We start from the raw sequence: 24,242 nt of genomic DNA, 5'->3' as shown, positions 1-24,242 counted from the left end.
ATTCATCAAGACGAAGGAGATTGGTCTTTATTAGGATGGCTTTGGGGATTACTATCTAAATGGGGATGGAAGGTACTAACCTTCCTTGGAGTGGTTTTGGCCATAATTTTTTCCTGTTGTCTCTGTATGCAGTGTGGCCCCGCCATCTGCGGTCTTTGTGCCACTCTGTGTGTCCCAAGACCTGAGTCACAGAAAACAGAGAACATTAAAATGATGTTGCAGCAACACTTTGATGACCTCATGGCTATTGACATTGATTCAGATTAACGTGAATCTGTGTGTTTTGCCTGAGTTATGGCAAAAGGAGGGTCTGAGGAAATTCGATTTTCGATCTCGCTTGTATTCAGCCACCATTTTTTGTGTTCCACCGCCATTTTGTGTTGCCCTCACTCAGGCAGCACAATGAACAAAGTTTTTCTGCTGATCTTACTGCGACGTGTCAAATAACCTTCTGCCTCTGTTTACGAGACTGATGTCAGAGACTGGCTGAGTCCACTGATCCTCGTCTGGTTTGACTAAACCCTGTCTCAACTGTCTGTCGGTTAACACCATTCTTTCCTGACTTTATCTTATCTTCTGGCCTTCGCTATTCTCTACTTGTATTCTCTCATTTCACAACTGTCCTCCAAAGCATACAAATATGTCCTGCCACCTGCAAGTTAGGTTGTAGACACTATCACTGATTAACTTGTGGGGAGGGGTGACAAAAACAGTTGGAAGAAAGGTTTATTTGGGTTACTTGATATCTTGTTTTCAAACTCTTCTCATTGGATAACCATGTATGCATTGGGAGTGTTCTTGGTGAATCTATGTGCTATAAAAGATTGTGCGCCACGGAGTAAAGTGGCAGTCTCCTAAGAACATACTGAGTGTACTTCTGGGACAACTGTACTTAGCTGCAGCTAATAAACCTGATCTTCTACGCTCAACAGAATGTCCTGTGTCTCTGTTCAACAAAGCAGGTGAACTCAGGAGATTAAGGCGTGCCCTGCGCCACTAGGCCCATAAGGCCCTGGTTCTTCACAACTCATACCCCTATGCCTCTTAAAGTTGCGCCGAACAACCCTTAATGGCCCTGTTGAGAGTTTACAGTACCAAGCCTCTAGATCATCCAGCAACACTCAGAAGCGTACATGCAAAGTGCATTGACAGAGGTAGGGTTCCTGTCCTCTGTCCACCCGCCGTGCACACCTAAGCTCATGAAACTTACCACATGCATGTAACCCCAGGCAATACAAGCATCAGTGACAGCAGGCTGCACTATTCTTAATGGTCCTAGACAGCACATGCATAAATGGTCCCATGCTGTAATGTGCATGCATGGGCCCACACAATACATGCATTCATGTACTCAGGCTGTAATGCACATTTACAATGGCAGAATGACCGGCATGATGGGCAAGAGACCTGCTGCCTTCTCACACTGCCTTCTCGTAGACAATGAGCTTGCGCAACAATGCAGAAGAGGTATTGTAGTGTCAACTCAAAAATGACCATCATCTCAGGTAGGTGCATGTCATTTCATAATAATGCATGTATCAGGCAGCACGTCAACTACTAATCTTCCCTGAGCCCTACACTCAATGACTCTGCACCTAGTGTCCGCTCCTGAACCCTACACTCAATGACGGCCCCTAGGGTCTGCTGTGATCCTATGCATTAACTCTGACCCTACGCACTAACTTGGACCCAACCATATGACTGTTTAAATCTTGCCATATTCCTCTACTTTACCCCCTGATCCTACCTCTACCCACCACTTTGGCCTTAATATTTCACTTTTGTCCTGACCCGTCCCACAGCCTGGCACTATGTCACAACTTTACTCTTCTCCTATTGTTTTACCCTCAATGTACACCAATCATTATACCTCTCCCCCGACCCTTGGTTCTTTCCTTATCTCATAAATGCCTCTAACACTGCCCCTACCTCCGCTTTCTATTACTATAATCTCAATCTGCTCCCGGTACCGCTTTGCTTCCTCTGTCTGACCCTCCAAACTCATTATTCCACCCCTCTTCACTCTGCTTATACTCATTTCCTGGCCCTGCTATTTCACTATGCTCATAGCCTGTCATTTTGCACCTACTCTGGCCCCAACGCCTTAATCTGCATTCACTCTCTCCACACCTTAACTTTTTAATGCTGCTCCTGCTCTCCTTCCATCACACTCTACCCCTTTCTGGTCACACCTTTTTGGTGCCACACTTGCCTATTTTATTCAGCATTATTTCTCTCACTCTCTGCATACCCTATCAAACTGCCTAGCCTCCATTTGTGCCCTAACACCTCATCCTAGGCCTAACCTCTCATTGCATGCTAACGCACCACACTAAGCCTACCCTCTCGTTGTGCCCTACTGCGTCACTCAGCGCCTACCCACTCATTGTGCCTGTGCACCTTCGCTCTACTGAAGGTTTACTCTACTGATAAGCCAGTCCCTTTGTCCTTCCTGCAAATCTGCGTTACACCTTCACTTCACTGCCTCCCTTCACTCTGCTGCTAGCTCATAGCTGTTGGTTCCATTATTGTCGTACCCCTCACTATTTCCTTGCCCATGTGTAAGGCAGTGGGTTTCTGTTGCAGTAATCCCCCCACTTTTTGCCTGATAACTGATGCACTTTCCCTTGGTGTGCCCTGGGCTCCTGCCAATCAGGTGCCCAGGGCCTGTGTTCTTTCCCTAAAAACTGCCTAACAGCCAAAACCCAATTGGCATCTCTGGTCACATGTCAGCCCCTGGTAAATGGTACCCTAGGTACCCAGGGCCTTGTGACCAGAGAAGGCCCCTACGAGCTGCAGCACTTATTGTGCCATCCTTAGAGGCCCTGTACCCCGACACACACACACTGCCTTTGCAGGCTGGGTGTCTTGGTGCAGAACAAAAAGAGTCGACATGGCACACACCCTTGTGTGCCATGCCCACAACACACACTGCCCTGGCATACCTCAGTCACCCCTCTAGCTGGGTGCCATATGCCAGTGGTGTGGGCACAGGTGCATGAGCCTTGTGCCCCTACAGTACCCAGGTCCATTCTTGGGCACTGTAAGTGCAGTGCTGTCATTATGAGTATATGGTGTTGGGAGGTCGTCAAGACGAACTCCACAGCACCATGATGGCTACACTGAAGACTAAGAAGTTTGGTATCAAACTTCTCAGCACAGTAAACCGACACTGATGCCAGTGTGGGATTTACTGTAAGATGCACGACAGAGGGCAACTTAGAGTGCCCCCTGAACCTAACTGTAGGAGAGTAGGATCTGCACTTATGTTGCCCCCACTTTTTTCCTGATGTATACACTGCTTTCTGGCTATAGTCAGGCTGGGTCCCTGCTAATCAGGGCCCCAGTCTCTCTGTTCTCTCTAAACGACTTGGAGTGCATATTAGATGCACTAGTGATTGGTTACTGTGGTGTCTTATTAGCCCCTAGTATATGGTACCTTAGGTACCAAGGGCATAGGTACTTTACAGGCCTACCAGGGGCTGAAGCATGTATTATACCACACCTGGGAAGCAGACTAAATCTGACACCTCAGGCCTGCTGCTACAGCCTGGGTGAGGTAGTGTTAGCACTCCTTACAGAGGTATAGGTTCCTATATCTCACCATACACACACATATAAACCTATCAGCCACCCCTATGGCAGGCCCTATCAATCCTGAGGGCAGGGTGCTTGGTTTACAATGTGAGGGGGTGCCTCTGCCTGAGCAGGGCCCCTCTGCAGCTGGCAGGGTCTATTCCCTGTGGCTGTTTGTGGATGCGGTTAAACCATATACTCTTAAGTGCATTATAACCTCCCGGTTAATGCTAACTTTGGAATGACTGCATCAAAACATGTCGCGTTTGGTGTCAAACACCTTGGAATCATACCCCCACACCAGTAACTGGTGTGGGAGTATGATCCCACTCTTCTAGAGGGGACGACATGTACCCACTGAGGAAACACGGTAGAAATCTGAAAGAGCCCTGGCATCACAAAATGGATGCCACCAGCACAGACACTGGGCTGCCCTCCTGCTGCTGACTGAAACTCGCAGTGGAGGAGGCCCAACAATAGGCATCCTGTCACAGGGAGGTGTCACCACCTTCCAGACAGGATTTAGTGTATTGGAGCTGGGTGGGTGCACTCTTAGAGTGCTTTGAAGTCCTGCACCGGGGAAGCAGTAGGCTCCTCTGTGCATATGCCAGCTCGAACCGGTTCAGGGGCTACCAGCCCCTGCTCTGGTGCGAAACTGGACAAAGGGAAGTGGGTGTAACCACCCAACCCCCTGACCCTCCCAGAGGAGTGGTCATAGAGCTAGTCCCTCCCTTTCTTTTACTATAAGATAGGAACACCTTGCCATTGCAAGTTACATAACCCTGGACGACGCTTTACAAGAAGAATCCTGGCCCTTCGACGTTCCACTACCTTTGGAAGACGGAAGAATCTCCCTTGGAGTCAAGGAGTGACTCCCCTGCTTGGCAGGGACCTGAAACTCTAATCAACGGTCGCAAACTGTCCCGCTCCTGCCGGAGTCCGAAGTCCCTGCAGCCCCAGCAGTGGATTTCCTGACTTCTCGATGGCCATTGTGAGTCCCCAGCAGAGCTGAGGCGAGTGGACCCCACGAGTGACGAGGAACCGCAATACCTGGGAACCGTGCACTATTGTCGAGTGCAACCCCTTCTCGACGTTCTACAAACTTTTGCTTTGGACCATTTGTGGCCCAAGCCTCCAGCAGGTTTGGCATCAAAAATCAGCAGTCTACCCCGTCCGAATGACTGTGGGCTCCTGTGAAGCATTTCCTCAAGAGGCGTCTTCACGATCCTTTGCCTGTTGGCTTGTGGGTCCCCCGAAGACTTTCTTATCGACTCATAGGGCTCCCCTGGTTGCTCCAGGCCTGCCCTCACTCACCCTTGCTGGGTGAGTCCCTCAGACCTTGCTGGTCTGCACCATCGACTTTCTTCACTCCACACAAGACTTGCTGTTGCCAAGGCTTGTTGGCTCCAATTCGGTTGCCGACACCACAGTCAGCTATGGACGTTGTGGGAGACTTCCGAATCCAGCTGCTGGTCATCGTCGATCCCTCCTGGACCTCATGAGCAAAGAGTCAAAACACCCTTGGTCACCTGAATCACCCGACATTCGTGGACATCCATCTTCCTGGCCCCGGGTCACTGGCAAGTGACTGTGAACACTGTCCCTTCAATTTTCAGGTCTTCTACATCTTGAATCCAGCCTTGGATTCCACCGGACACTTCTTCAGTCGCCACAAGCAGCAAGTCTTCTTTGGTCTCCATAGAAAACAGCGACGCGACCCGACACTAAAAGACACCTATGCACCCGCCTTCCCTGGGTGAGGTAACTCGCGCACTTCGGTGCCCTAGTGTGTGTTGGCCCTCGAATTACTTACCTTGTAATTGGCTTGATTGTAGACTTCCTCGAAGTAGCCTAAAACTTTAAAAATCAAACCGCAACATGTTCCATTGTAATCATTAGGGAATCCGCGGCTGTGTTCTCACACTACACGCGTCTCCCGTGGGTCTGTTACTTACCTGCTATCACTGCAGTCATGAAGCCCCAGCGATTCTACATGCCCTAGGCCTTGTCATTCTGCAAGTCGACTCTCTTAAACCTCTTTTTTAGTATATGGTCTGGTACGCCCCTAGGGCCCCAGCCATATTTGTGCTTAACTTATTGTGAAACGTTGATATTTGAATGTGTTCCTGGCTTCTAATCTCATAGATTAGTAGAGTGTGTCTAGAAATAAATACATATATATTTGATATATATACCTGTGTGGTGTCCTTTCATTTGGTAATTCAAGAGATTATAAGGTAAAACAAGCTGCTTTACATTCCTCTGAGACTTAGCCTGAAGGCTGCTCTCCACAGCTCCCACTAGGATAGCTTTCTTTAAAAGGTTGTCTTAAACCTATCTACCATAAGAGTCGAATTGGACTTGTGCAAGTTGGCCACTATAACTAGTGACCAGCATATGCCAGGCCAACTTCTCACACTAACCTACAATCCTTGTCTTGTCTGAGGGGCTGCCTAGGCTGCCACACAGCAGACATGTTGCTGGACCCCTGGGTAGAGAGCAGTCCGCTCTCCTGGGCCTGCAAAAATGCACATCCTGGGTGAGGTGCTAGGTCTCCTCCCCCAGGATGGGCAGGGGAAGCTTCAAAGGCATGCCGCCTTTGTGAGCTTCTCCGGGCACTTGCTGTACTCAGCAACTGGCCACCACCGGTTCTGACTCCATCTCTGGCGGAAGATCAGCGGGAAAAGCTAAGTGAGGAAAGGGGGTGTGCCAGCCTCTGCCAACCCCACCCCTCAGGTGGGGGAGGTGAGGTGAAGCACATCCCCGGGCTCTCACCATCTTGAAGATGCCAATCAGAATTAGGCTACTGCCCCCCTTCCACAGGAGAGTGGCAGGATAGGGGGTGTACCCACCCCAGGAAAGAGACACATTGGTCCCTGCCCTTTACCTACCTGTAACACCCCTAAATTTAGTATTTAGGGGCCCCTGAACCTTCCTTCCTCAGATCCAGATTCAAGAAAGAAGAACAAGGAACAAGTAGACCTGCCGTGCAGCTGCTCACAAGAGGAAGACACCAACTGCTTTGGGCTCAGCCCTACCGGCCTGTCGACTCTCGAACCATCTCCTGCTAAACCCCGGCATCTCCAGTGGTCAGCAACCTCAAAAACCTCGGAGGACCTGACTGCCTTGTGACTCCCACAATCAGTGGTACTGCTCAAAGCAAGTAACTGACCCCTGGCATCAGCCAGGAACCGTGAACCCTGCACACTCTGCACCCGCCAAGCCTGGCCTGTGCTGGAGTGACCAAAGACCACGAGGACATCCCCCTGGCGACTGTGACCCTGAATCCAGCACCCAAGAACCCACCTCGATGCTCCTGACGACGCCTGCAGCCTCAGAACCAGGGACCCCTCCAACCGCGACCAGCAGAGGGTAAGATTTCCTGACACCAAAAGCTACCCCTGCACCCGGCGTCCTGCGGCCCCCTGTGCCCAACTCCTGGGTGCCTACCTATCCTCCAACTACCCAACTTACCTCGCGAAGTGGTGGTCGCACCTAAAGAATCTTTGTCCCCGAGCTTGCAGCCTTTGTTCGTTCTTGAGCTTCTCCATTGAAATCCATTGAGCGCCCGACGGCTCAAAAGCACCCTGCACCCAGCCGCACGAGGGCCCCTGGCAGTGCAACCTCTACTCTACTCTACTTCCCCATTTGCCCTGAGCAAGTGACGAGAAGCCAGCTCCCACAGCTGCGTGGCCTGCTAGCCAGCAGCCACCAACCAAAGGCCCCCTGCCTCCCATAGGACAACATTGGGCCTAACTCACTCTGCACCCGGCTGCCCCTGTACCGCTGAGGGTGTAACAACTGTACTTACCTGACCCTGGGAGACTCCTGAGTCTATGCCTAGAACCTTAACTCTGACTGTCGAGTACTTACCCAAAAGCCGATAACTCACTTTTCTTCCGTAGGGTAACATTGCCTGATTTCACTTGGAAATTCTTCTAAGTGTCGAGTTTTGAAACTTTAAAATATTCATCCAAAATCAGCCGAATTACAAAAACGAATTTACTCACCTGTTATCAGGAGAGATCCCAGTGCTGGATCTTGGTGCCCAGCACTGACCTTGAAAAGTAATTACAACCGTACTTACCTTCAAATTGATTTTCCTCCATAGGATAACATTGCCTGGTTTTCACCAGAAGTTCTTTTGTCGACTGTATAACAAAAACACATTCTTTCAACTGTTTACAGGAGATGCCCCAGTGCTGGATCCAGGATCCAACACTGAGTTAGAAAAAGTAACAATAACCCCACTTACCTGCTAAGTGAATTTCCTCCCATAGGATAACATTGGTGATTCTATGTTTAAAAGTTTCTGTCAACTTTTAAAATACAATAATATTCCTTAAAAATCACTACTGTAACCAAAACGTTTTTACTCAACTGTTTACAGGAGATGTCCCAGGACTGAATCTAGGATCCAGTCCTGTGGTAAGAAAAGTAATCCAAAAAGTAATCAATTGCATTTAACTAGAAATTCCTTTTGAGCTCAATGTTATATTGTGTTTGAAATTGTGTTGCCTTTTGCAATAACTGTAACTATTGCATTCAAAAGTCTATTGCCTATTGAAAAGTATTTATCTAAAGCATCTCATTCTGAGAAAGTAGATTTTGATACCTATTGTTGGTTCTAAAATAAAACAACTATATATTTTTATACACAACCATTGGCCTAGAGTTCAGTTCTTGTGTGTGAGACCATTTGCTGACTGTGTACAACAAATGCTTTACACTGTCCTCTGATACTGCCTTACTGCTCAACCAAGCTACCACTTTATAGAGTAAGGTTATATCTAACTTTAGCCTCTGCCAAACCTCTGGGGACTGTGGACTCTGTGCACACTGTACCTATTTGGGAACAGTATATACAGAGCCACTTTCTTACACCATGTCCCTGACTTAGCACTCACCTTCCATATATATCTCTCAATATAGTCCTTAGGTGTAGAGCAGCCCACTCTTTCTGTCCTTACTCTGCTCCTGCCCCTCACGCTCCTCATAACCTGCACTACCCTTACTCTGCGCTCATATTTCACGTTGCTCCTACTCCCTCCCTTCTGTTAACCCCTAACCTTTCCATACCTCCTCACTGCACTTTTCATTCTGCTTTATGCTTTACTCCTATGGAGTCTGCCAGTCTCTCTGTTTTTTCTTTCTCTGCCCCTTCCCCTTACCTCTACCCATTCATCTCTATGTACACACTGTGCCCCTGTCTCCTCAGCTCTGACTCTACCTAATACGTTCCAAAACCAATAACTATTTGCTGTTTAATACTGCAGCATTAAAGACCTAATGCTACATCTGTGCAATGACTCAGACAGGTAGTGTTGGATGACTTTAAATTAATAGACGTTCTTAAGTAATGCATGAAGCAAGCTGAATTGTCTGTAATAAATGTTAGAAATATTGTCCGCAATACAGGCACATAAATGTTTCACTCGGAATCACACAATTTAATAAAGTAGGGAAGCTGGGATTTATATATAATTATCCTGCTGGGCAGCTTCTGAGGCATATAAGTGCCCGAAGGCTCAAAAGCACCCTGCACCTAGCCGCCCGAGTGGCCCTGGCAGTGCAACTTCAACTCCTACCTACTTCCCCACCTGCCCTGAGCAAGTGACCAGGAGCCCAGCTCCCACAGCTGCGTGGCCTGCTAGTCAGCCGCCACCAACCAAGGCCCCCCCTGCCTCCCATAGGATAACATTGGGCCTAACTCACTCTGCACCCGGCCGCACCAGTGCCGCTGAGGGTGTAACAACTGTACTTACCTGACCCTGGGAGACCCCTGAGTCTATGCCCAGAACCTTAAGTCTGCCAGTCGAGTACTTACCGAAAAATCGATAACTCACTTTTCTTCCATAGGGTAACATTGACTGGCTTCTTCTGAAATTTCTTCCAAGTGTGGAGTTAATAAACTTTAAAATATTCACCTAAAATCAACGAGTAACGAAAACGGAAATACTGACCTGCTATTAGGAGAGATCCCAGTGCTGGATCTTGGTGCCCAGCACTGACCCTGAAAATTACTTACAACCGTACTTACCACTAACTCAATTTTCTCCCATAGGAAACATGGACTGTTTTTCTGTCATATTTCTTCTAAGTTTAGATTTTTGCAAACTACAAATATTCTTTAAAAATCGTACCAACTGTGAAAACGTAATTACTTACCTGTTTTAGATAGATGCCCCAGTGCTGAGCCTAGGAGACCAGCACTGGATTACAAAAGTAACGAGAACATATTTTACCCGTAGCTTGATTTTTCTCTCATAGTAAACCTTTGACTGTTTTTCTATCAAATTTCTTCTAAGTGTCGATTTTGCAAACTTATAAATATTCCTTAAAAATCGCCTGTATAACTTACCTTTTCTCAACTGCTTACAGGTGGTACACTAGTGCTGGATCCAGGATCCAAAACTGACCTAGAAAAAGGACTCATAACCCCACTTACCTGCTAAGTGAATTTCCTTCCATAGGATAACATTGGTAATTTGATCAGAAAAAGTTTCTAAGTGTCAACTTTTAAAATAGCAAAATATTGTTTAAAAATCACAACAGTAACTTAACTGAATTTACTCGTTTGCAAGAACTGTCCCAGGCCTGAATCTAGGATCCAGTCCTGGAGTTCGAAAAGTAACCCTGAAAGTAATCAAGTGCACATAACTTAAAATTCCCATTGAGCTCAATGTGTTATTGTGTTTGAAATTGTGTTGCCTATTGCAACAACCTGTAACTATTACCTACAAAAGTCAATTGCATATTGCAAAAGTATTTAACTAAAGCATCTCATTCTGAGAAGGTATATTTTGACACCTATTGTTGGTTCTAAAATAAAACAACCATATATTTTGTATATAAACTTTAACCTCTGCCAAACCTCTGGGGACCATGGACTCTGTACACACTGTACCTATTTGGGAACAGTATATACAGAGCCACTTTCTCACAAAGAGCTGCTGTCTTGGGGAACCAGGTTCGAGTCTCGGCGTCGGCTCAACATCCTGTGATCCATGTAACCTCCCCAGTGCCATAAAAAAGTGTCTTTGAGCAATATAACTAGTGCTCTTATAAAGCGCTGAAATAGTTTATAGAACATTTAAGAGCTTGTTAAAAAAGCTGCCTGTACTGTGAAAAAAGGTGATCCGTACATGTTTAAGGTGTGCAAGTATCCTGGGTGAGAAAAGGAGGAAGCAAGCCTACGAGGGGAGAGAGGAAGTGTCAGGAAGCACGGCAGTGGAGGAGGTAGCGTTTGCACTGCACCACAGGAACAGCAGACAGTCGCTTGGGAGCTGAAAAACAAGACCCATCTCAAAAGGTATACCTAAAATAAAATTAACAAGCATTTTCAATGCAATAGGTCTCGCATTATTAAAGTTTGAGCTGTTGGCATTGCTAATAATAATGCAACACCAATAGCAGCTCAAAGATTCAGTAATGTGAGACCTATTGCATTGCAATTGTTTTTTTTGTTGTTTTTTTTATATAGCACGAACTTGAGTGAAAGGTGTGTATTTATCTTGCATTGAGTACAGTGTAAATATGTGTTGTGTTATTATGTGGCACAGAGTGGTATTGTGTGGAGTGTATTTATCTTGCATTAAGTAGAGAGTAAATATGTGACGTGCAATTATGTAGTACCGAGTGGTATGTGGAGTGTATTTATGTTGTATTGAATACAGTGTAATTATGTGATGTGTAATCACACAACCACACCCAACCACACACACACACAACCACACACACACCCACCCACACACACACAACCACACACACCCACAACCACACACACATAACCACACACACACACCCACACACACACCCACAACCACACACACGCAACCACACACACACAACCACACACACACAACCACACACACACCCCACCCCCACACCCCCATCCTTGTGGGGACTATGTGTGAACACCTGCCTTGTGGGGACTAACCTTTCCCAATGTTTTAAAAACATACCAATGACAGAAAAATGTTAAGAAAAAATTCATTATATAGGATCCTGCTTCAAATCTGCAAATATATTGCTATTTAATCGCGCGCACAGAACCATCTTTGTGGGGACTTGAACATGTGTTACCATCTTGTGGGAACTTACTCAAAAATTATCATTTCTGATTGAATACATTCACAAACAAATGGCTAAATGTTGTTTTTCTTTGCTTCATGATAGTGTCAACATATGTGAATGCTTCTTTGTGTCCTAGGAGCATCCAGCAAATAGATTTTAATGATAATGCATTACTCAGTAGAAAAATATAGTATACAAAGTCCACGGAAAGGGATTTACAGATATCTAGTCTTTTGCTGAGTTCTCACAAACATTGAGGGATAAGAAAACAAAGAATAGTTTAAATTCCAGTAAAGGCCAAAAAGCATACAGTGTGGTCAGATGGGAAAACCAAGTTGAGATTACCTTTTTTTTTGCATCTACTTCATCATTATCTTGGAATAGCTGTACAATAATAGTCCCCCAAGATATGGTGTGAAAAATGTTCTAGAGCTGACAGAGGTAGTGTGTTGTCATAGTCATTTTCATGCCCCCACAGAGATAGTGCATGATTATATTGAAGCCCTGGTCTCTGTCATTATAGTCATGCTCAAATCATCCAAAAGATAGTGTCTGAATATTATAGTCATGTCCAGGTTCCTAGAGATATAGTATTTACTTATAATCAGTCTCAAATCCTCATAGAGAAAGAGTGTGATTATATTCATTTTCAAGTTCCCCTCAGTGATAGTGTATAGTTGTAGTTATGTTCAAGTCCTCACAGAGACAGTGTGTGGTTACAATCATTTTCAGGTCCCCATATAAAAAGTATTATGATAGTTATGCTCAACTCACTAGATAAAGTGGGGTATGATAGAAAGATTCAGGTTCCTGGAGAAAATTGTGTATTATATTAGTCATTCTCAGATTCCTGCAAAAATGGTCTGTGATTATAGTGATGCTGAGGTGGAGTCACAGATATGTGTGTGATTATAGTCATGCTCAAGTCCTGCAGAGGTATTGTGGGATTATAGTGAAGCACAGGTCCCCACAGAGATAGTGTGTGATAGCACTCATGTTTATTTCCCCACAATGAATAGTGTGCCATGGATTATATTTGATGTCCAGGTCCCCGCAGAGCTAGTGTGTGATTATAGCATTACCACTCTCCCTAAAGAGATAGTGTGTGATTATAGGGATGTCCAGGTCCCCACAGACATAGTGTGTGATTACAGACATGCCCCGGTCCCCACAGAGATAGTGTGTGATTATACACATGCCAAGGTCCCCACAGAGATGGTGTGTGACTATACTATTATCATGGTCATTAAAGAGAATGTGTGTGATTATAGACATGCCCAGGTTCTTGCAGAGATGGTGTGTGATTAAAGACATGCCCAGGTCCCCCTGGAGATAGTGTGTGATTAAAGATATACCTAGGTCCTCACAGAGACAGTGTGTGATTATAGGGATGTCCAGGTCCCCACAGAGATAGTGTGTGATTATACACATGCCCAGGCAGTAGCGGCCCGTAGTGGGAGTGCTAACGGACACTGACGTGGGGCGGGGAGGGGCAGGGTGGGGTGTAGTAAAGTATGGATTATGTATGTTTAGAGGTAAGTAAACATATAAATAAATAAAACAAATGTTGTTGCGCGTGCTGCATCGCCAAATGCGATGCAGCGCACACAACAAAATTCGTTTTATTTATTATTATGTTTACTTACCTCTAAATGTCCGTAATCCATACTTTACTACGCCCCGCCCCACTTCAGCGCCCATTAGTACTCCCACGACGGGCCGCTACTGTGCCCAGGTTCCCACAGAGATAGTGTGTGATTATAGATATGTCCATGTTCCCACAGAGATGGTGTTTAACTATAGTATTACCATGGTCGTCAAAGAGAAGGTGTGTGATTATAGACGTGCCCAGGTTCCCGCAGAGATAGTGTGTGATTAAAGACATGCCCAGGACCCCATGGAAAGAAATACCCTGGTCCACACAGATATTGTGTGATTGCATTGATGTCCCGGTCCCCACAGAGATAGTGTGTGATTATAAACATGCCCCGGTCCCCACAGAGATAGTGTGTGAATATACACATGCCTAGGTTCCCACAGATATAGTGTGTGATTATTGGGATGTACAAGCCCCCACAGAGATAGAATGTGATTATAGACATGTCAAGGTCCCCACAGAGATAGTGTGTTATTATGGACAACCCCAGGTCCCCACAGAGATAGTGGGTGATTATAGGGATACACAGATCCCCGCAGAGATAGTGTGTGATTGTAGGTATGCACAGAGAGATTACACAGACATAGTGTGCGATTATAGTTATGCTCAAGTCTCCACAGTGATGTGTGTAATGATAGGGATGTTGAAGAACTCATACGGATCACATTGGTCTGGTGGCTTATTAAACTAATGAATCTTCCTTTCCTTTCATACTTGCAAGGTTCATACAATAAGTACCATTTACTTGAAGAACAATAAACATATGGTGGTCAGCACCAAGATATCCATAGGTGTGAATGTGTACTTTATATATACACATGAGATGATGTGATGTGATAATAGTGGTACTTAAGCCACCACCAGAGATAGACTGGAACTATCCCATATCTATCAATCCCAATTCAAGCACAGCATTTACTGATTTAAACTGTGTACCTCCAGGAAGGTCCACGCTTTCTTAAAACTCAAAGTATCTGAATTCTCATTCTCTTTTCTAGCTGCCATCTTATGAAATCTAGTCTCATCAGGACGAAAAAACTGTATTTCTGATTGCAATAAACTCTACATGCTGATTCATACCCACCCTTTAGGATTATTACAATTAAGAAATAGATTTCAGAACTACCACATCTTTATCATTTCTGTCTCTGTAATTCGAAATTGTAATGGTCCTCTCCTCATAAAGCTCTTGTTTCTCTCAAATAATTTCTTCTCCCCGCTCTTGGGGCTCTTTCTAGCTACCCAGGCTCACGCTCAATAAGTATGTATATATGTTCATAAACCTTGTTTAACAAACTTAAAACATTTACTGTGTTTGGAACCATGAAATCTGTAAGTGGGTTTCTAGAATGGGGTGCCCTGTCCTTTGTGTAAAAGTAGAAAAACGTCATGTTGGCAGGGCTACAGCCGCATTTTTATGGTAAAAGACACATTCTCAAAATGAGCCCCATTGAAAAATGGGAATCTTTCACAAAGTTGAAACATCCATTTGAGAACCAACCTTTTATATTTGGAGCGTAGAATAGAAATTATCAAACCAGGCTTGTGTTTTTTGTACCAGAGTAGAGAAAGGTAGTTTGGCCGCGTGGTGCAACAGCCTTCTTCATGGAAAAAGGCATCTTCTCAGAAGTGCCCAAGTCAACTACAACAGACTTTCTCAGTGTGTAAGGTCTTGTTTGAAGGCCAAATCATATACAAGAGTCTTACAAATTGTTTTCCTGAACTGAACTTGTATGCTCCTTGTGTAAGTGTACAGAAAGTTACTTTGGCTGATGTACAGTGTCTTTTTCATTGGAATATAAACCTCAGAATGCTCCTACTTTAATTATAGGAGTCTTTTGCAATGTTAACAAAAACATTTTTGAGGGGTGAGGCCAAATGTTGTACATCGGTGTGTGTGGGGTATACAACTAGTTTTCCTAAAAGGGGCTGGTGAGTCCTTTGTTCAGGAATAGAGAAACATGATTTGATAGTCATGCACTAGCTGTTTTTGTGCGAAAAGAATCCTTAAAATGTGCCCATGTTAAAGATAGGAGTCCTTCACAGAGTTGAAAAACATGTTTTCAGCAGTGTGCATTTTGTACATAGTCTTAAACACACATTTTTCAGCTAGGTTTGTGAGTAGAGAAATTCACTTATAGTTGTATAACTATACTTTTTATGTGAAAAGGGACATTTTCAAAATGGGCGCATGTTAAATATGGTCAATGAAACACATATTGATTCCAAAATATGTGACATAAACATGTTGTCAAAAATATCACCTCTGCAAAAATATAGTGGGATAGAATATCAAAAGTAAGAATACAGGTTTTATCATACCATTATACAATAGTGTTATGAAGAAAATTGTAATTAATATTATAGTTGTAATAAACACTGATTTTAATTGAATATGTATATACTAATAATATTAATATAACTGTCTTTTTTTAATATAGTTTGTAATTTTCATTGAGTAATTTAATTTTTTTAATGTAATTAGTAGTTTGTAATTTAGTAGCGGTTATTTAGTTTATAGGGTAATATGGTGGTAAGTTAAATACATTTTAAATAATTGCATTTTAATGTTAAGTAATATAAGGTAAATGTAATACTTAATTGATTCTTATGGAAATGTTTACATTTTTTATTTATTCTTTCATATATTTGGGTTTAATTTTGGATTTTTAATTTAAATTTTGTATAGTATTATTAGTCATCCATAATTTAGTAGCATGTTGTATGGTTTGTAGGGGAATAGAGTGAGATATTATTTAAATTAAAATAGTTTTCTTTGTTTTATGTAATATAAATATTTAATTTATAAATCATTATATAATTATTTCCTTGATTATTTAATATGTAAAATTGTTGTTTTACTTAAAATATGTAAGAGATATTTAATAATATTCATAAACAAGTCCATATTGTATCTATCATTTATTATTTTTATATGTTTCTTTTATGTTAATTGTATTCTTGTTTTATTTATATTTCAATTTATCTTTTTGGTGTTTGCGGTATTTGTTCAGTAGTGGCAAAAGAAGTGAATTCTATGTATGTTTATTTCATTTATTTATACATTTATTTTGTATATTTATAATACATTTTGCCTCTTATTTAAATGTGTCAAATATATATTTTTTAGTTTAAATATGGTTAATCATGTTATGACTGTGTTGGAATGGTATATGTAACCTTTCTGAAGTCTAACTGTTTCCCTACTGTTGCTTAGGTTGGACTGGGAATAGTAAATCTAGCCCATCCAATTCTAATGCTTTCCTTATTGTTGCTTAATTGGAGTGGGGATGGTAAATCTAACCCTTTCAAAGTCCAACACTTTCCCTACTGTTGCTTAGGGCAGAGTGAGAGTAGTAAATCTAACCCCTTTTAAGTCCAATGCTTTTTCTTCTTTTGTATATATTGGGGAGGAAATAGTAAATCTAATGCCTCTGAAGTCCAACACTTTCCAAGCTTTGCATGCATTGCAGTGGGAACAGTAAATCTAACCTCTCTAAAATTCAACAGTTGTCCTGCTTTTGCTTAGGGTGGAATGGAACAGTAAATTTGACCGCTCAAAAGTGCAACACCTTCCCTACTTCCCAACTGTTGTTTAGGCTGGAGTAGAAATAGTCAATTGAACCCCTCTGAAGCTCAGCACTTTCCCCAGTGTTACTTAGATTGGAGTGGGAGTAGCAAGTCTAACCTGTCCAGAGTCCAACACTTTTGTTACTGTTGCTTAGACTGGAGTGAAAATAGTAACGCTAAGCCCTCCCTAAATCCAAAACCTTCCCTACGTTTGCCTAGTTAGGGTGGGAATAGTAATTCCAACCCTTCTGAAGTCCAATACTTTCCGTACTGTTGCTTAGATTGGAGTGGAATGGTAAATGTAGCCTCTCTGAAGTCCAACATTTTTTCTTGGGTTGCTTAAATACGAGTGGGAATACTAAATTCAACCTCTCCAAAATCCAAACATTTCTGTACTGTTGCTTAGATCGGAGTTCGAAGTCCAATATTTTCAATGAGTTTGTTTATGTTGAGTAGGAATAATAAATGTAAAACACCTTTCAAGCGTAACACTTTTCATACTTTTATTTGAATTTGAGTTGGTTAATTTATTTTTGCTCTTTCTTTTACTTGCTGTTACATGTTTTAAATTATATATCTCTTTTTATGTTTATTATTGTTTAAAAAATCTATTTTAATTTGAAATGTATATTTTTATGTTATTTTTATTTATTTACCTAATTGTGTTATATGTTTTTAATGTTTTCTACAATTATTTTCATTAATGTTAATATTATTCATGTACCTGTAAATTATTGCACTACTTAAAAAAACTTTCAGTTCACCCTAAACTCCTGTAGAATATACAGAAATGTCTAAAAAAATCTCCATCTATTACCACTTAAATAAAGTGGTAATAGATAGAGAACATCAATAAAACCTAATACTTACCTATAAGTAACACTCTAACCCAGAATGCAGTGAAACACAGACTGCAGAAACCAGCAAAACTATGATAAAATCTACATAACTGCTTTTTACCTTTGGTAAACACAGAAATTAGCAAATCACATATGCACTCAAAGCCCCATGTACTGTTATATTCCGTGAACATACCACGGTATAACGCAGCACAATATATAAGTACATTTTTTTAAAGTTATAAGATTAGCACTATATGCACTATTTACAGATACTACACTATTCCACTTTATGTCAGTCCATTATACACCACTACACTGTATGCTAATCCTCTATACACCACTCCACTGTACTCCACCCCACTCCACTCTAGGCCGCTACCAAAAATGAACATTTACACATCAAAATGTATATTCCTGCCACGTGACATTTACATTCATTCACACACTTTCACACTACGTCTGTTGCAATTAACACACTCCTCTCTGACACCTCACTTTACACCACTCCACTCTACACCATTCCACTTTATGTCAGTTCATTATACACCACTACACTGTACGCTTATCCTCTGTATGCCACTCTTCTAAACTCGACCTCACTCCACTCTAGGCCACTCCATGCTACTCTGCTCTTCTTTATGCTATTATACTATACACCCCATTATTCTATTATACTCCAGTCTATGCCACTTTACTGTACCCCCTCCACTGTACACCTCTCCATTGTCCTCCATTCCCCTGTATGCTACTCCACTCTGACAGTACATTCTATGCTACTCTATGCCATTCCACTCTGTGCCACTTCATGGTACATCACTCTACGCTATTCTACTAGATGCCAGTCCACTCAACGGCACTCAACTATACTCAACAGCACTATACCCCTCTCCACTATGCCACAATCTACTGTATACTATTACACTGTACAACACTACATTGTACGCCACCTCACTGTATGTCACTACACTCTAAGCTTCTACAGTCTAAGCTATTCTACTGTATGAACCTGTACTCTATGCTATTCCACTATACGCCACTCCACTGTACATCACTGGACTTAATGCCTCTAAACAAAACACTACTTCACTGTACGGCACTCCACTCTATGCTACTTCACAATACCCAACTGTAGTCTACGCTATTCCACTCTTCCACACTCCAGTGTATACTATTCTGCTGTATGCCATTCCACTGCACACCACTCTATGCTACTCGACTTTATGCCACTACACTGTACCTCACCCCACTCTATGTAAGTCCACTCTACACTACTCGACTGTACCCCTTGCCACTCTATGCCACTCCACTCTATGCTATTCCAGTCTACGCCACTACACTGTATGTGGGTCCACTCAATCATACTTCAGTGTACGCTAATGCACTGTATGGCATTCCAGTATACACTATTCCAATGTATGCCACTACACTGTACAACACTCCAATCTATGGCACTCCACTGTATGCAAACCCACTCTACACTATTCCACTGTATGCAACTCCACTGTACCACTCTCCACTGTATGCTATCCCACCCTATACCACTCCACTGTACTCCACTCCACTATATGCCACTCTACTATAAGCTGTTCCTTTGTACATCAGTCCACTATATGCCACCCTGCTGTCCGCCACTCTACTCTATCCCACTTCACTGTTTGCCACTCCACTCTTTGCCACTCCACTCTATGCCACTACGCTCTATGCCACTTTAGTGTACCTCATTCCACTCTACTCCACGCCTACGACACTCTACGACACTATACTGTACAACAGTATACTTTACAACACTATACTCCACTGTTCTGTACCACACTCCATTTAATGAAACACAGGTTAAAGATAAGATATAGTTAGGAGAACTTGATTTTTTTGCAGACAAACCAAACATAAACTACACAAACATTAGAAATTCTAAAGTTAGAGTTATAACTTCAATTTGTATTGAGTGTCGCACAATTCCTTTTTTCTGCTGGTGGGGAAATACAACGACGTTGCTAAGTTTTCTGATTTCAACAACTTTGAGAAAAAGGCGAATATTTCCTCAAAACATTTGTAGAGACATATTTATCTCGGGAATCATTTTTCCCCATGAGAAGGCTTACATAAAAACAATTTTGGCATCAACTTCTCCAGCTAAAGTAGGTTTCTAATGGACACTGCTCCGAAGATCCCTTAAGTGCACACCCCCAGACACCAGAGTGAATTTCAATTTTTTTGTTGCGGTTCAGAGACACCAATATCAGTTAGGGCACTCGGTGTTCCAAACAAAGTCTTGTGACCCAATGGAAAGTGACATATATTGGGTATGAAAGGCACTCGGCCGTTGGTGACAATAGGCCTTTTTTCCATGTCTCCATTGACTTAGGTTCCAATGGAACCAATATTTCTTCAGTCCCATTTTTTGTCTTTACTTCAAATTTGGGGAAAATTACCAATTTGATGTCTTTGGACTTCAAGGCCTGTGCCGCCGCTCCTCATTTATGGATCCGCAGTAGGGGGGAGATTTATCATTTTTTCATGAATTACAATGGAGCAAGACACCTTGCTGCTCTGCACTGTGTGAAAGGCAGAGGGTAGGAATGTGCCATATCTATCAAGATAAGGTGCATTCCTGTCCTCTTCTTTCACTGTCACACTCAGTGGCGCCTATCACCAAAGTAGGCACCCTTGCACCATAGTGCAAGGGTTCCTGCTTTATGGGCAGGGTTGTTTTTGTGCAGGAAAGGACACCTTCTTGCGGAAAAAGAAATCCTTAGATGCCATTTCCTCTTCCTAAGTGTGCTGCAGAACACTTAGAAAGAGGAAACAATGAGGAGAATAAATGATATTTCTCCTTGTTAAGCCTCTGGTGGGAAGGCACACAATTCTGATGCATTCCTAGGTCTACCTCTGTTGGCAAATCTGAGAATTCATCAGCATGAATTGTGGATGCATGCGAATACCCACGCCCCACTCATGTAATGCCTCCACTACACAGTGTAAAACAAGGCAGGGTGCCCTTGCATGGCTTTGAATTTAGGTTTTATGTTGCCCTGTGTCACCACGCTAGGGCAAAGCAAAACATTTCTAAATCTGCATCAAAGAGTCGATTCGACATCTTGAGTACTGTTATATTGCCTCAACTGTTCTTTCAGATCAGATCAAATTAAACTCTATTTATTTTGGGTTGCAACCCAAGCCTAGCAACAACATATATTCTTTATAAAATCAATTTCAATCAAAATGGAAATAAAAGCAGTTGTTTATATGACATTCTGATAGGCTTTGATTTCAGAAGTCAAAAAGATTATTAATCACCATCAGCCATTGATAATTAAAAATGTACAAAATTCATTAATAATTTGAAAGCAAAAATATTTTTTTGCTACCAGCCATGCTAGTAAAATATGACATACATACTGATTTTAAATAGGGGTGGGCATAGATGGCATAACCCAGCATAATTACCTGTAATTACCACGAAATGACTCATAATTATGAGTAATTATGCAAAAAGCATAATCCAGCACTAAATGCTACTTGACACAAACAGCAGTAGCCACCCACTCTGTCTTAGTTTGCTATTCCTGTGGTCCTGGGGTAGGCGTTTTGCCCAAAATTACGCAAACTGGCATAATGGCGTAATTTTGCATCACAAGAATAATGCATAATTACTGAAATTACTCTGGCGTAATAAAATTTTGCATCTCACTACTTTACTGATGTAATAAAATTTTGCCCAGGCCTAATTTGAAACAGAAACCTTTATACAGAACAATCCATTTCTTTCCTTTTTAACTGCTAAATTCATACATTGCAGAATATATGTTAGTATCCGTGGATGTAGGAACAGAAAAAGTGCATACAGTGGGAAGGAAATCCAATAAAACATGTGACCGACCAAAAGACTTTGTGACATAGCTCTCCTACTAAATGAAGAAAAAATATTCTTAAAGCTGGCAGAACACAGACACACCTACAATTTGGGGTTAGCCATGTTACACTCTTCCAGGTTCTATGTCCACAACCTTGGTGAAGAAAAGGCAGTACCAATAGTTATTGGCATTACGTAACGTCTAGCGGATTCGCTTTTGCTGGATAGTCCCCATAGGCCTCTGACTTACTTTGAGGGACATTGAACCAAAGTCTGCTTCTTGTGTGAGTCAAAGCAGGCACTGAACCTCCCAAATGGAAGAGGACAGAAGCAAGCCTAATTATAGGAGTAATCAAAGAGAACAATGACTTGAAATGGGGAACAATCCTAAGTGTAAAACATTGGGTTATATTTAGTTTTTGCTTTTGCAATTTTTGTTGCTATGAAGACTTTAGCAATATTTAATTTGGTAGGGAGTGTACTGTACCAAAACCATAAGGAAGATCACTATGTTTGTGACACTTAGAGGTAGGCAGTGGCAAATGACTGAATATGATCAGGGGGCTCAACCCACTAACCACACACCAAAAATGTTGGCACTAATTAATAAACGCAATATAGACATAAAATTCCTAGAAGAAACCCATTTGGGGAACCCAACATGGGTGTCCCCGTCTCCGTTCTTTTTTTTGTTTTCTAAATAAAACCTCTAGCATCTATGATAAAGCAGAACACATATATAGTAGGCATTCCTTTCGAGTGTGAACATAAGATTAGCTTATTCTCAGATGACATGCATATTACTCTGAGGCAGACCAAAAGAGGATGAAGTATAGAGACTGTCATTCTCAATTCTAATCCTCAAATGCATCCAAGACAACAAACGTAGCAATAATGGCCAAACTTACCTTTTTTTACGGCAGGCACCCCACTTGTTACACCATTCCCCTCCCCTGTGTTGCTTTGCTGTTCCCCCGCACTCCCCAGTGTTGCTTCTGTTCATCCTGCCTGCCTGCTGTAAAAAAAATACTTTTGGGTGTTTTATTGTCTATTTAGTTACCGATTCAACTTGGATTGTTAACTAAAAAGACAGAAAATTGTCTGAATCATTTTATAGGCTAGTGCATGCGTCGTGCATCGCACATGCTCTTCAGTTCAGCTAAAAACCACTGGAAAAGTCAATAGGTTACAAATGTGAGACCTATTGACTTTGCCAATGCTTGTTATACAGTGCCACCATACCACCTTACAGAACACTCAGAGGACATAGACACATCTGTCTACAGGACGCAGTCAGTACAATGTTATATGGAGCACTTACACTCCCTTGAAAACACAGCTTTCCCAGTGCACAGAAAAAAAGTTTGACTACAATAGAAATTATATCTGCGTTGAAGAAAACTATAAGCCTGCATTTTAAAAGAAAGTGCCTCTATTGATTCAAACCGAAGCACTAAGAACAAAATGGGCCACTTAAACTGTTATCATTGGTGTGGAACTTTATTCACTGATTGTTTTAGGAGTTACTAGGATGGGAAATTTTGGGATTTAATAGCTCAAAATTAGCTTCCGACGGGCTCAGAGACATTGGAAAACATCAGATGTATGTATCCTCGCTCATTCCAACCTCTTTTGCAGAGGCCGCCGTTCCTCCCCGAAGGGGGGGAGAGGCTCAGGGGCCGGCGCCATAACCCGTGCCGCGCCAAAGGTGGCAGAGAAAAAAACGGTTCTGGGCGCCTCCGGCGACCGGAAGCGGCGAGCAGTAGCCCCTCCCGCTTGCAGGCCAGCCCGTTGGCAACTAACCCCCCCCCCCTCTGTCCAATGGGGGGGGCGATGCAGGGTACAAACCCCCCAATGGGGGTGCGTGCCCAAAACGGCGGTAAGAAAAAGGGGAATATAAGGAACCGCTCTCCCAAGCAGCTCCTAACTTCGTGGAGCGGGGAGAGCGGCGCACCGACGTGGATTCCTGCAAACCGAAGAAGGACGAAGTTCTGCCCGGTCGAAGGACGAAGTGCTGCTTCAGCGGACGACGAAGTGCTGCGCGAAGAAGCGACGACCAGGCTGCGGTGAGCAGGTGCGCCCCTCTCCGAGTTGGTGCAACAAAGGTTACCGCTGGGTAGGCGACCCCGAAGGATCTTAGTCTCGGGTCGTTGCCAGGTGCGGAGAGGTTTCCAGCGACCCAGGCGCCCCTCAGCGAAATCGAGCGGTGTGGAGCAGCCCCAGCCCCAGCATCGCCGCCCGGCGAAGAAGGTCACGCTCCCGCTCCTCACGGCGGACCCGGACTGCAGTCGGGACTGCCGGAGCTAGCAACGGCGCCAGTGCTCCCTCGGGCCACCCGGAAGACGTTACGTGCCCCGCCACCGCAGGAACAATCGGACCGTGACACACCCTTTGCTCCCGGGATCACCTCAGTGCCCCGGCATCGGCGCAGGCGCACTAGTCGCTGGTGCGCGCAGCGGAGCGAGGGCTGAGTTGCATGTAATTTGCTGGGACCGGGGGAGTGTGATTTAAAGAGACATCGAGCTCGACGCACGAGAGGCATCTTCCGGTCAGGAGAGCCCCAACGGAGGGGGTGAGAGAACGGGCACCTGTGAGGTTAATAACAGTAGGAAGACAAGCAAAGAGACTGTAACCAAAAAGGACAGATAAGGAGAAAAGCTTCATTTGG

The 24,242-nt window shown here is 43.3% G+C and overlaps 1 long non-coding RNA gene across 1 annotated transcript in view; it reads left to right on the top strand.

Annotated features, from left to right (window-relative positions):
• Positions 1-24,242, top strand: part of LOC146871258 (uncharacterized) — a 224,987-nt gene that overhangs the window by 31,861 nt on the left and 168,884 nt on the right. The gene's annotated exons all lie outside the window — the stretch shown is intronic.

Source organism: Triturus cristatus, chromosome 1_1 (assembly GCF_964204655.1).
Source record: "Triturus cristatus chromosome 1_1, aTriCri1.1, whole genome shotgun sequence".
Taxonomy (NCBI): domain Eukaryota; kingdom Metazoa; phylum Chordata; class Amphibia; order Caudata; family Salamandridae; genus Triturus; species Triturus cristatus.
This window is presented reverse-complemented; position numbering and strand designations above follow the sequence as displayed.